General features: G+C 31.4%; 1 protein-coding gene across 8 annotated transcripts in view; it reads left to right on the top strand.

Annotated features, from left to right (window-relative positions):
• Nucleotides 1–15,182, top strand: part of Calx (sodium/calcium exchanger 3) — a 640,265-nt gene that overhangs the window by 239,634 nt on the left and 385,449 nt on the right. For 6 of the 8 annotated variants that reach the window (XM_075292195.1, XM_075292194.1, XM_075292199.1 and 3 more), the window contains exon 1: nt 13,406–15,032. The exons of the other annotated variants lie outside the window; for them this stretch is intronic. The gene's annotated coding sequence lies outside the window, so the exon portion shown is untranslated. Of the gene's footprint in view, nt 1–13,405; nt 15,033–15,182 lie in introns of those variants that run through there. 8 annotated transcript variants of the gene reach the window in all.

Raw genomic sequence — 15,182 nt, 5'->3', positions numbered from 1 at the left:
TTATTATTCGTTATATACATACGCGCACACACACACACAGGCGAACTTTAAATCCCTCTGGGTAGAAGACTAAAAAAAATATACAAAATTATGACAAGAATATTTTCGAGTGAATAAAAATAAGTGCAAAACATAAAAAGACTAACAAAACAACACGCTCGCTCTAAAGCATTAAATCAGACATCCAAGCAGACAGGCATCGAATTTGAAAGACATGCGAGTTTCGATCAACAAACACATATACCTTTGCGTACCGTAAATCTATAATGTTCTACATCGACAAAACATATTTCAATAATGGTCAGCAATTCCATCTGGCATAAGTGAGTGGTGGATCACATTTTGCACTAAAATTTGGTGATGAGAAAGCTGTCAAACCCCCCCCTGAGGACTTCAAGTGCCAGTGTGAAATCATTTTAGAAAAGAACAAGTATATACGGCCGTAAGTTCGACCAGGCCGAATCTTATGTACCCTCCACCATGGATTGCGTAGAAACTTCTACGAAAGACTGTCATCCACATTCGAATTACTTGGGTTGTGGTATCTTAAAACTTCTTAACATCGTTTTCTAAATTGTGAGTTAGTCCATACGTAGTATATATTAGACAAAAAGTTATGTACAGGTAAGTGTACAAATAATTACGAATCGATGTGGACTTTTTATATGGTACGTAGAGATCCAGAATTGAAATATAGGGGTCGCTTATATGGGGGCTATATTAAATTATGAACTTGATATGGACCAAATTTTGTGTGATTGGGGATTGATTTATCTGAGGGCCATATATAACTATAGACCGATATGGACCTAGTTAGGCATGGTTGTTAACGACCATATACTAGCACAATGTACCAAATTTCAACTCACTCGGATGAAATTTGCTACTCCAAGAGGCTTCAAAACCAAATCTCGGGATCGGTTTATATGGGGCTATGTATGATTATGGACTGATATGGACCACTTTTGGCATGGTTGTTAAATATCATATACTACCAACACGTACCAAATTTCAAGCAGATCGGATGAATTTTGCGTCTTCAAAAGTCACCGGAGGTCAAATCTGGGGATCGGTTTATATGGGAGCTATATATAATTATGGACTGATAGGAACCAATTCCTGCATGGTTGTTGGATACCATATACTAACATCACGTACCAAATTTCAACCGAATGGGAAGAATTTTGCTCTTCCAAGGGGCTCTGGAAATCAAATCTGGGGATCGGTTTATATGGGGCCTATATATAATTATGGACCGATGTGGACCAATTTTTGCATGGTTGTTAGAGACCATATACTAACACCATGTACCAAATTTCAGCCGGATGGGATGAAATTTGCTTCTCTTAGAGGCCTCGCAAGCCAAATCTGGGGATCGGTTTATATGGGGGCTATATATAATTATGGACCGATGTGGACTAATTTTGGCATGGTTGTTAGAGACCATATATTAACACAATGTACCAAATTTCAACCGGATCGGATGAAATTTGCTTCTCTTAGAGGCCTCGCAAGCCAAATCGGGGGATCGGTTTATATGGGGGCTATATATAATTATGGACCGATGTAGACCAATTTTTGCATGGTTATTGAAGATCATATGCTGACACCATGTACCAAATTTCAGCCGGATCGGATGAAATTTGCTTCTCTTAGAAGGTCACCAAGCCAAATTTGGGGTCCGTTTATATGGGGGCTATACGTAAAAGTGGACCGATATGACCCATTTGCAATACCATCCGACCTACATCAATAACAACTACTTGTGCCAAGTTTCAAGTCGATAGCTTGTTTCGTTCGGAAGTTAGCGTGATTTCAACAGACGGACGGACGGACGGACGGACATGCTCAGATCGACTCAGAATTTCACCACGACCCAGAATATATATACTTTATGGGGCCTTAGAGCAATATTTCGATGTGTTACAAACGGAATGACAGAGTTAATATACCCCCATCCTATGGTGGAGGGTATAAAAATAAAGCAAAATTTAACCTTCTCCGATCTACTTGAAATTTACAGGGAACGTGGAAGGAGGTGATTAATACCCTGTTTCTGTATGTCGAACGACAACCGAGTCGACTGAAAAGCAGTCACTCGAATTCGAATCAATTTGGATTTCTCTATTTTGGAAAGTTCATATCGCTTGTATGAGAGTACATTGATTATCAAAAAATGAGTATTTCCAAATTTTTGGCCTGAGAATTGATACAAATTCCAAAATTGATTTTTCTTTTTCTTGACACTTATGGTATATGTTCGTTTGCTACTCGACAACAAAATATAAAGTGACTTGCCTATCGACACCGATAAACCCAAATATTTTTGTTTCATTTGAAATACTCTTGTTCGACATACAGAAACAGGGTATTAATTAACACAGGATACATGATTTACATGATTTTTCGATAACTGGTTGCGAAAGGGAATAGTGAAATAAACTTAGTCGATTTACTTGGAATTTATAGAGACCGTTGGGTAGTTTGTGAAATTAATATGAGGTATGTGATTTTTCGATATCTGTTCGGGACACCCAGAGAAGGAATTTGATCACCTCAAACATGTTTTAAGAGCAAAATGTTATTTTTGGGTGGTGACCATGTAACATGGTTTTCGCAACCATGTTATTTTCTCGGAAATCATGTATCTGATTTCGGCAAGCAGGTTATATTTGACGAGAAAATAACATTTTAGTGACAAACATGTTACATGGTCACCATACAAAAATAACATTTTGCTCTTGAAACATGTTTGAGGTGATCATATTCCTTCTCTGCGTGGATGGAGCGAAGGTGGAGAAAGGGTTCCATTTGTCCGATCTTTTGGAAATTGAAAGTAGAGGGAACTCGGTACATAATTTTATGTTTTTTGCACAAGCTTCTGCCAGACTTTTTTTAATTAAGTAACGTAGATTTCTAAATTGTTTAAGTACTTTTGCTTTTTCTGATTTATTAGACGGGAAACAGTGATCCTTTATATGTTGTTGAATTATAACGATTGATTTTCTGATACGTTGAGGAGAAAGATACCTTTCCTTTACAAACCACACTTAAAATTCACAGGAAATGTAGAAGATTGGCCTACTACTTGAATACAGAGCATAATTAAAAAAAAATGGTTGAAAGGGAACACCCTCTCTAATCTCTTCGAATTTCTTTTCAGCTCGAAGGATATGGTTGACTAAATTAAAGCAAAATGTTCTTACAATTATGCTTCGGAAGGCGCAGCTAAACGGGCCTGGTTACGCTAGTTAATATATAATATCCAATTGTAAATTTATTGTTTATGTTTTTTACGAAAAAAAAAAAACAAAATAATGACATTCTATTGTTTTTTTTAATTAAACTCAAATAAAATTAATATATTCATTTTTTTTTCTTATTTTTTTTAGGTAAGTTCCTTCGTATTCAATATGGATTTATTGAAATTTTGTAAGTAACACCAAATATTTACAAAGTATTTTTCAAATAATACAATTACATGAATACTAAATAATTGTATTAATATACATTTAATTGAATTTATGCAAATTTAAAATAAATATTTTTTAATTAAAATAATGAAATTAAATTAAAATATATTAACTTCAAACAAGTATATACGGCCGTAAGTTCGGCCAGGCCGAACCTTATGTACGCTCCACCATGGATTGCGTAGAAACTTCTACGAAAGACTGTCATCCATAATCGAATTACTGGGTTGCGGCCGATGGCAAGGCAACTTAAAATTTCTTAACATCATCTTCCAAATTGTAAGTTAGTCCATGCGGGATATATAGTAGACAAAAGAAAGGTCGATGAAATACGTATATATTCAGTTCTTGACCGGTATACATAGGGAAGAAATAATTGCGAACCGAAATGGACACTTGTGCGGTAATTATAAAGCCAGAATTGAAATATGGGGGTCGCTTTATATGAGGGCTATATGCAATTATGAAAACGATTCTACCAAAAATGACAGATTTTTTACTATTTGGTGGATTGGTGAAAGTCTTGATGTTTTGGAAGATTTTGCAAAATATTCCTCTCTAACTAAGAGGTGCTTCATAAATTTTCTATAGAAATAAAATTTTGACAAAATTTTCTACAGAAATAAAATTCTGAAGAAATTTTCGATAGAAATAAAATTTTGACAATATTTTCTATAGAAATAAATTTTTAACAAAATTTTCTATAGATATTATGTTCTGACAAAATTTTCTAAAGAAGTAAAATGTTGGCAAAATTTTCTATGGCAATAAAATTTTGGTAGATTATTTTTGGCTCTTAGAGGCCCCGCAAGCCAAATCTGGGGATCGGTTTATATGGGGGCTATATATAATTATGAACCGATGTGGACTAATTTTTGCATGGTTGTTAGAGACCATATACTAACACCATGTACCAAATTTCAGCTGGATCGGATGAAATATGTTTCTCTTAGAGGCTCCGTAAGCCAAATCTGGGGATCGGTGTATATGGGGGCTATATATAATTATGGACCGATGCGGACCAATTTTTGCATGGTTGTTAGAGACCATATACGAACATCATGTACCAAATTTCAGCCGGATCGGATGAAATTTGCTTCTTTGTGAGGCTCTGCAAGCCAAATCTGGGGATCGGTTTATATGGGGGCTATATATAATTATGGACCGATATAGACCAATTTTTGCATGGTTGTTAGAGACCATATACCAACATCAAGTACCAAATTTCAGCCGGATCGGATGAAATTTGCTTCTCTTTGATGTTCCGCAAGCCAAATCTGGGGATCGGTTTATATGGGGGCTATATATAATTATGAACCGATGTGGACCAATTTTTGCATGGTTGTTAGAGACCATATACCAGCACCATGCACCAAATTTCAGCTGGATCGGATGAAATTTGCTTCTCTTAGAGGCTTCGCAAGCCAAATTTGGAGGTCCGTTTATATGGGGGCTATACGTAAAAGTGGACCGATATGTCCCATTTGCAATACCATCCGACCTATATCAATAACAACTACTTGTGTCGAGTCGATAGCTTGTGTCGTTCGGACGGACATGCTTAGATCGACTCAGAATTTCACCACCACCCAGAATATATATACTTTATGAGGTCTGGAGCAATATTTCGATGTGTTACAAACGGAATGGCAAAGTTAATATACCGCCTGTCCTATGGTGGAGGGTATAAAAAAAAAACTAAAATGAAATAAATTAATATTAAACCATTATTAACTTCGATTTAAATTAGAATATATAATTGTTAATATACATTGGGTATTTTTTTCTCGTGATTAAAGACAAAATGTTTAACTTGGGGACTTATGAATTTAATGGGGAATTTGAAAAAAATTTTGGTCAGTTTCGTTGTAATTTTTGGAAATCTTTTCAGTATTATTAACAGCCAACTTTCGGATGAAATCTGCCCTTCTCTTTGTCAAGCAGAGCAGCGTTAATGCCTTTCGTTATCTATCTTCGTCGCCATCTTTATATTCTAAAATTCTACTATATTATGATGTCGCAAACATAATATGTTCTAAACATGTTATATTAGATTATGCTTGCCCTTAAAACTAATACATATGCTAAAAATGTGAGTGACAAACATATAATTTTTACACCGAACCAGTTACAAATTATACCAGGTTATTATTTTTTCCTTATTTTACCAACGCATTGTGTAAATCTCAAAAAGTTGAGTACAATTTAGTTCAATTTTCACACAAAGTTCTTCATTTTTTCGATAAACAGTTTACTTTTTTTTCTGTGCACTTTAAACTAAATTCACCCCTTAAATCAAAAAAATTCGAATTGAGTCGTTTTTCTTCTTTTTTTTTTCATCACATTGTATTAAAGTTCTTTTTAAAACGCATCAACAGTATTATTTAAATTTCCAAATTCAGATTCTACATATCATACCTTTTTTCAAGGAAAACCCACCTTTAACTAAAATAGTCTTAGCTTGTAATCAAGTTTAGCTTTGTAATCAAGTTATAAAAGCCATCAAATTTAAGTACGATTCCAATAATATAGGCTCAGCAGTATTTTCTTAATGTGAATATCTCTTTATAAACTCTTCTCTGTGTAATACCGTAATACTAGTTTCTTTCAACCTAAAATCCTACCCCTGGCAAATGTATTAAAGCATAACGGTAGACTTAATTGCAGAATTCAAGATAATTTCATTACGAGTATACAACTTTTAATATTCTCACAGCTAAATTTACTCACCCCTTGGAGAGTATTACAATGCTGAAGTGAATCGGATTGTAACGCATTGTCTCTCCCTAGTTTTTATAGTGCGAGTGTTATACTGTAATGAGCACATTGAGGACTTTCTTTGGCTGCTACACTTGCATTGCCACCTCGAGAACAACATACATACATGTACATACATATGTGTTTATTTTCTTATATTTGTGTTTTGTTGTTTCAGATGCTGCTATTTTATAGTTTTTAATTCAGTTTATGCATCCAAATGAAGTTTTGTTTGTTGATGTTATTGTTGTTGTACCATTAGTACAAAAAAAAACAGGAATGGGGGAGAGTTTATCTTAAGTGAATAAGTAAACAATTGAAAAAAAAACAACATACATGCATGTATACAGAAGGGGAAAATTCTATTAAATGTTTGAGAAGAACATTAAAAATCAATTTTATTCATACAAATAAAAGTTCTTAACCATATAGTATGTACAAGCAAATAAGATAAGCAAAAGGTCAAACAAAACTTTGGATAACGTTCTCTGCAATTCCCGATATTTTTCTCTTTGAATGAGAATGCAATTAAATTTCCATTATGGTGGAGAAATCTCAAACACTTTGGTAGCACATTTAATAACAGCTGTAAAAAAAACTACTACATAGGATTTTCTTATCGAAATCGCTTTATTATTGATGACGTTTTTTTTAATGACTGGTGGGTAGTTTGGATACCATTTACCACCTCACAATTAATTTGTCCACCAAAGTTGTGTTATAAGCCCTCTACCCCGCATCACCTTCACTTACCACAGACACATTATAGAATTTCTCGACACTAGGTCAGTGGTGCAATTGTTGTTGTTGTCTTTATTTGTTTTGTTCTCATGAATCAAACAAAAGCCAAAGACAAAATGCCAAAAACCTAACAAAAAAGAAAAACAAGCGATTTAATATTCTGTCCGTCCGACTATGAAAACAAACCCCCAATATTCGTGTTAAGTACCTTTTTGAGTACCACTTTTTTTTACATGCCTAGAGTCAGCAATTTTGTGGTAAATTGTTTTTGCCACTACACCCAGGTGAATAAGGTGAAATGTGTTTCAGAGTTTGCAAAAAATCAGGATTTAATTGCAATTTTGGTAATTTATACAAAAATGATCAACGGGTTATTGAGGGGAATTTTTACTGCTGACAGAAATGTTTGGTCTACATCGGGGACATGGTTCGACCGTCTTTTAATTAGATTACACTAAAAAATATAATTGACCTAACATAATATGAAACATTTTCCAACTTAATAAATGTAAAAAAAATGTTCTTGAATTTGTCGAAAAATTGTATGTTTTTTATGTACGAGTTTGTAATACATCTTGTTATATTTTCTTTCCTTGTGAGTTGGAAAAAATGTTCGAAATATGGAAAAAAAATATCATAATAAAACACACAAAAAAACTATAATTCCCCTATTTTATTACAAAATGACCTCATGCCTAGCAAAATCTACAACATAATTAAATTAAATTAAAAACTATGAAAGAAAAAAATATATCAAATAACTTCAACCCGTCCCCTCAAGATATCGAAACCGTCTGGTCAAGATATCGACCTAATATTGTTTGATGATCACAATAATTATAGAGTGAGTTTCTAAATATTTTGTAAATGTTGTAAACAAAATCATTTTTTATATTGTTGTTCTTCATGCATATTGGCATAAATAAAACCACAGGAAAAAAAACTCGACTATTGTTTGTTTGTTATCAACTGTCACCTGTAAATTCAAAACAAAACCTCAAATTCAGAAAACAATCATCAGAGACTAAGCAAATTTGTCGAGAGGGAGAGAGAGACCCAACAAGACCTACTCTACTCCCAGCACAAAAACAAAACAAACAGTGGGTGGTGTTTGTAGCAGAATAGGCAACAGCGTCAACATCGATGTTAACGACAGCACTGTATGATGTCGAATCTGTATGAATTTCGTTTCGTTTCATCGTTGGCGCAATAAAAACCAAATAGTGGCAATAAATTCTGCTGGTAAAAAAAAAACCAAACACCTACACAACAACAACAACAACAACAACACAGAGCCATGGCAAAGCAAAAGCAATAAGACAACAAGTCTAAATATCGAATATGAGAGACAATTGTAATAATATAACAACAAAAGAAATAAAAAACCCCAAAAGGCAACAAAAATATAGACATGCCGTTGAAAATTAGACTCTCATAATAAAATGTCTCAGTAGTTTTAAGAATTTTAGATTGGTGACAATTTGCTATACAACTAAAGTTGATGGTGAATTAATAGGTGTTGGGAGCGTTACATTTGCCTGTTGTCGACTAAAGTGTATTAACACAACTGTGGCGAATGACGAAAGACGAAACCATTTTTCGTGACGAACGAATATAATAACCTTGTCGGAAAATAGTTTATTCTTCCTATAAAACAGTTTACTTTTTTCTCGTTGTAGAAAATTTTGTCAACATTTTATTTCTATAGAAATTTTTATCAACATTTTTTTTTTCTATAGAAAATTTTGTCAAAATTCTATTTCTATTTCGGGGTAGAAAATTTTGTCAACATTTTATTTCTATAGAAAATTTTGTCAAAATGTTATTTCTATAGAAAAATTTTGTCAAAATTCTATTTCTATAGAAAATTTTGCCAAAATTTTATTTTAATAGAAAATTTTCTCAAACTTTTATTTCTATAGAAAATTTCCCTAATTTTTTTATAGAAAATTTTGTCAAAATTTTATTTCTATGGAAAATATTGTCACAATTTTATTTCTATGGAAAATTTTGTCAAAATGTTATTTCTATGAAAAATTTAGTCAAAATTTTATTTCTATGGAAAATGTTGTAAAAATTTTATTTCTATAGAAATTTTTGTCAAATTTTATTTCTACAGAATTTTTTGTCAAAATTTTATTTCTATAGAAAATTTTGTGAACATTTTATCTACATAGACAATTTTGTCAAAATTTGATGTCTATAGAAAATGTAGTCAAAATTTTATTTCCATAGAAAATTTTGTCAAAATTTTATTTCCATAAAAAATTTTGTCCAGTCTTTATTTCTATAGAAAATGTTGTCAAAATTTTATTTCCAAAGAAAATTTTGCCAAAATCTTATTTTTGTAGAAAATTTTGTGAAAAAATTTTTTATGTAGAAAATTTTGTCAAAAATTTTATTTCTAAAGAAAATTTTGCAAAATTTTATTTCTAAAGAAAATTTTGCAAAATTTTATTTCTATAGAAGATTTTGTCTAAATTGTAAAATTTAATCAAAATTTTACTTCTATGGAAAATGTTGTAAAAATTTTATTTCTATAGAATTTTTTGTCAAAATTTTATTTCTATAGAAAATTTTATTTCTATAGAAAATTTTATTTCTATAGAAAATTTTGTGAACATTTTATTTCCATAGACAATTTCGTCAAAATTTTATGTCTATAGAAAATTTTGTCAAAATTTTATGTCTATAGAAAATGTTGTCAAAATTTTATTTCCATAGAAAATGTTGTCAAATCTTTATTTCTATAGAAAATTTTATCAAAATATTATTTCTTTAGAAAATTTTGTCAAAATTTAATTCCAATACAAAATTTTGTCAAAATTTTATTTCTATAGAAATTTTTGTCAAAATTGTATTTCTATAGAAAATTTTGTCAAAATTTTATTTCTATAAAAAATTTTGACAAAGATTTATGTCTATACAAAATTTTGTCAAAAATGTATTTCTATAGAAAGTTTTGTCCACCTTTTAATTCCGTAGAAAATTTTATCTAAATTTTATTTGTTTAGAAGATTTTATAAAATTTTTTTCTATAGACAAATTTTGTCAAAATTTTATTTTTATAAATATTTTTGTGAAAATTTTATTTCAATAGAAAATTTTGTCAAAATTTTATTTCAATAGAAAATTTTATTAAAATCTTATTTCTATAGAAAAATTTGTCAAAATTTTATTTCTATAGAAAATTTTGTCAAAATTTAATTTTTTAGAAAATATTGTATAAATTTTATTTCTATAGAATATGTGGTCAAAATTTTATTTCTATAGAAAATGTTGTCAAAATTTTATTTCTATAGAAAATTTTGTCAAAATTTTATTTCTATAGAAAATTTTGTCAAAATTTTATTTCTATAGAAAATTTTATCAAAATGTTATTTCTATAGAAAATTTTGTCAAAATTTTATTTCTATAGAAAATTTTGTCAAAATTGTATTTCTATAGAAAATTTTGTCAACATTTTATTTCTATAGAAAATTTTGTCAAAATATAATTTTTTTGAAAAATTTGTCAAAATTTTATTTTATAGAAAATGTCAAAATTTTATTTCTATAGAAAATTTTGTCAAAATTTCATTTCTATAGAACATTTTGTCAAAATTTTATTTCTATAGAAAATTATGTCAAAAATTTATTTCTATACAAAATTTTGTCAAAATATTATTTCTTTAGAAAATTTTGTCAAAATTTAATTTCAATACAAAATTTTGTCAAAATTTTATTTATGTAGAAAATTTTGTCAAAAAGTTTATTTCTAAAGAAAATTTTGCAAAATTTTATTTCTAAAGAAGATTTTGTCTAAATTGTATTTCTATAGAAAATTTTTTTAAAGGCAATTTCCCTACGGATCACATAAATTGCCAACTCTAAATATTTGCAGAGTTATGCTATTTAGCTAAACACAATTGTTGCTGTTAAACAACATCCACGAGAGCATGGATATCAACGCGGTGTAAGCAGAGTAAAATATTGGAATAAAAAAGAAAAACAATAAAACAAAACAATAGAATAAAAGCACACACTACAAAACACACATAATGATACATAAACAGAAGCAGCAAAAACAATTGAAACAAAACAAAAATCAAAAATAAACGAACAAAAAATTCAAAAAAAAAACACAAGACGATGAAATAACACAACTTTGGAGTGTTTTGTTTTTGGCAGAGAATCTATTTCATTCAGTAGGAGAGAGAATGTGTGTTGGAATAGTGAGATAGACTGTTAGCTGTCTTTGGTTAGTGTTGAATGTTTTATGAAAAAGTGTAGAAACGTGAGAAAAAAACAAAATTCGAAAAAAAAACGATGAAGAATTAAATAATATTGATGAAACAAAAATATTTAGTATTAAAAAACAAAGTTTGTATTAAGTACATATGTGCATGGTGAAATTTACAGAAATAAAATCGAGAAAAAAATCATACATCTCATTCACAAAAATTCACCTCAATTTGAATTAGTCAAAAGAGCTTAAAGAATAAAAGAAATGCCCCACCAGACAGTGTTGAATTTGTATCCATCAAACGTTAGTTGCCCGCCGTCTTATTGTTGCTGTTAAGCAGTCACACTAACACATATACACAGTCATTGTGTCATTCCAGTGGGATAATTTAGGTTCTTGCAACATGTTTGGCCGCATTAAGAAGATCTAGGTATTTGGTATCATGCATGAAATTTTTCTTACTCATAATGAGATCTTGAATTTATTTTTCACAATCTGTTTTTGTGTCACGGTTCAAGTAAAAAGCTTTTAAAATAAAGTCTGTTTAATGCCTGTTGGCCTTATAATCAAATTACACACAGGGAATGATATGATATGATCACCTCTTTGAGCAAAATGTTATGTTTGGACGGTGAACGTGTGACATGTTTGTCGCAACCATGTTATTTTCTCGGACATTATTTTCTGATTTCCACAGCCATTTTGTATTCCATGTTCCCCATCCAAAAATATCCTTCTCTGTGTGTACATAAAACCATCGAATTGAAATATTTTCGAAAATTTCTTTCCGAATTTTTACGTCATGGCAAGATATCAAGACAAAAATTTTCCATGTTTCCCTTGAAAAATCTTTATTAAAGCTCGAATTGGAAGACAACATTGAATCATTTCTTCGTGACATGCCAATTATGGCATACTCTTTTCGACCGGCATGAACACCTGCCACATTTTATCCAATTATGGACGTCGGAGAGATTCCACTCACCGCTACTCCAAAAACGCCTTGAATTAACTACTTAAAGGGTGATTTGTTAAGAGCTTGATAACTTTTTTTTTTTAAAAAAACGCATAAAATTTGCAAAATCTCATCGGTTCTTTATTTGAAACGTTAGATTGGTCCATGACATTTACTTTTTGAAGATAATTTAATTTTAATGTTGACCGCGGCTGCGTCTTAGGTGGTCCATTCGGAAAGTCCAATTTTGGGCAACTTCTTCGAGCATTTCGGCCGGAATAGCCCGAATTTCTTCGGAAATGTTGTCTTCCAAAGCTGGAATAGTTGCTGGCTTATTTCTGTAGACTTTAGACTTGACGTAGCCCCACAAAAAATAGTCTAAAGGCGTCAAATCGCATGATCTTGGTGGCCAACTTACCGGTCCATTTCTTGAGATGAATTGTTCTCCGAAGTTTTCCCTCAAAATGGCCATAGAATCGCGAGCTGTGTGGCATGTAGCGCCATCTTGTTGAAACCACATGTCAACCAAGTTCAGTTCTTCCATTTTTGGCAACAAAAAGTTTGTTAGCATCGAACGATAGCGATCGCCATTCACCGTAACGTTGCGTCCAACAGCATCTTTGAAAAAATACGGTCCAATGATTCCACCAGCGTACAAACCACACCAAACAGTGCATTTTTCGGGATGCATGGGCAGTTCTTGAACGGCTTCTGGTTGCTCTTCACTCCAAATGCGGCAATTTTGCTTATTTACGTAGCCATTCAACCAGAAATGAGCCTCATCGCTGAACAAAATTTGTCGATAAAAAAGCGGATTTTCTGCCAACTTTTCTAGGGCCCATTCACTGAAAATTCGACGTTGTGGCTCGTTAGTAAGTCTATTCATGATGAAATGTCAAAGCATACTGAGCATCTTTCTCTTTGACACCATGTCTGAAATCCCACGTGATCTGTCAAATACTAATGCATGAAAATCCTAACCTCAAAAGAATCACCCTTTATAACCACCTTTTTACCCAGCTGGAATGTTTAGATTCATCCATGAATAAATTCTTGTTCTCTTGGCTACCTATTTTTATGCAGAAGAAGACGATTTTGCCGCAAAAAGAGGTGAAAAACCTTCATAGCATAGCCTATGAAAACAGCAGCATACAACAACACTGTCACGCTAACACTCATGCACACATACACACACTCTCGAAAGATATTCGCCTTTTTTTCTTCTCACTCAATCGATTTGTATTTCGTGTGAGCACCCCTTCAGTTGTCGAATGAAAAGCGCCGCAAACAGACAGATCCGTGTAGATTCTGCCAATTTGTTCGGTTTTTCTTCTTGGGGTTCCATTTTTTTTGGTTTTATTCACCGGAGGAGTAAAAAAGTTAGCAGCTGTTAAACGAATCTGCCAACGAAAAAACAAATCATTCGATCCACGGTGAAATGGAACATGTGCTTGATTGGTTAGTGATCGCGAAAATGGCCTAAGAAACAACGAATTTTTCCCTTCCCCAGAAAAGTGATTATGGAGATGAAAATTTGGTAGAAAACTCAACGATGATCAAAAATTTTAATTCTTTTTCTATTATTAACGGTATCGGTAGTGAATGTATGTTATAAATTAATTATGGACATATTCTTTTTCATTGAGGTGGATAACGGTATCGATGATATTGGTACAGAAGACAATCAGTGAGAGCGAGAGAGTGAGAGGCAAAAGTGCTTATGGTATTTTTCAAATGAATACAAGAACTTTTTGCCTTAACGTGTCGTAACGCAACGTAACACACTCGTATCGACCCTCCGTCCATTTACCCTAGCGTGCGTATTTGCGTATGTACATGTGTGTGTATGGCTGTTTTGTGGCGTAAAATATTTCTCCCAACTCAGCTGCTAAGCTAAACTATTTTTAAAAATTTGTGTTAAAAATTCTGTTCAGCTCAGCGAGTTAAAAAAGAATTTGAAAACAAGAAGAAAACGAAAAAAAATTTTTTGTGTAGCTACAAGAAAATGAAATTCTTAAAAGAAAATCACCAACACCATCCATTGAGGAAAAACTAGTGCAATGTTATGAAAAATTGCTAAAAGAAAAATATATATAGTACATAATAAATATATAGAATATATATATAAAAAAACACAACACAAAAAAGTCGAAAGAAATTATTACAAACAAGCGATACAAAATTAAAACCAAATTAAATTGAATAAAACGAAAAATTGTGTTTGTTTTTGTTAAAAAATAAAAAATAACGAAAATCAAAAAAAAAAAAATTAATATTTACAAGTGAATAAAATATAATAGAAAATCTAAATCTTAAAAAAATATATAGAAAAGCCCTATTGGTACAGAGAAAAGAGAGAGGGTTGAAAATTGAGTCAAGGAGTGTGAGTGAATTAACTCAAGTATCAAACGAATGTATTATTTGAGGGTTAGTGTGTGGCGCCCCCTCCCCACAAAAGGTCACGATTATTAAAAGAAAATAATAAAACACCAACAACAACGAATATTACTCTAAAATTTAACGAAAGCATTTTTTCCTTTATTTGATTAAAGTGTCAAAGTAATGTATACAAATAAATATTTACAATTAATTCATCCATTAAACAACATGTGTGTAATTAACAACAAAAACAAACGACATAAAAAATTTTAAGTGTTAAAAAAAACAACTACTTGATGACAACAATAAAAAAATAAATAACGATTCAAAACAAAACAATACCAGAAAATACAACGAAAATTTGCAACAACAATAATAAAATATCCCACAACTACTTTATAACAATAACAACACCATTCATTACGGTAGTAATAACAGCATTTTAAGAGAATTAAACGCAACGAGAGTGAGAGTATTGAGAGAGTTGCTGCATATGCAAAATTGTAAGATATCTTTGTGTTTTATTGTTTTTGTTGTTTTTTTTGCTCTGTTTGGTTTTAGCATCTGTCAAGTATTCATTGAGTATAGCTTTGCTTTATGAATGATTTATTGATAATGGTGTGTAATTGAATATTAAAATACATGATAAAACA

This window comes from Haematobia irritans, chromosome 1 (assembly GCF_050003625.1).
Source record: "Haematobia irritans isolate KBUSLIRL chromosome 1, ASM5000362v1, whole genome shotgun sequence".
NCBI classification, from domain to species: Eukaryota; Metazoa; Arthropoda; class Insecta; order Diptera; family Muscidae; genus Haematobia; species Haematobia irritans.
Note: the sequence above shows the minus strand (reverse complement) of the source record. Positions and strands in the feature narration are given on the sequence as shown.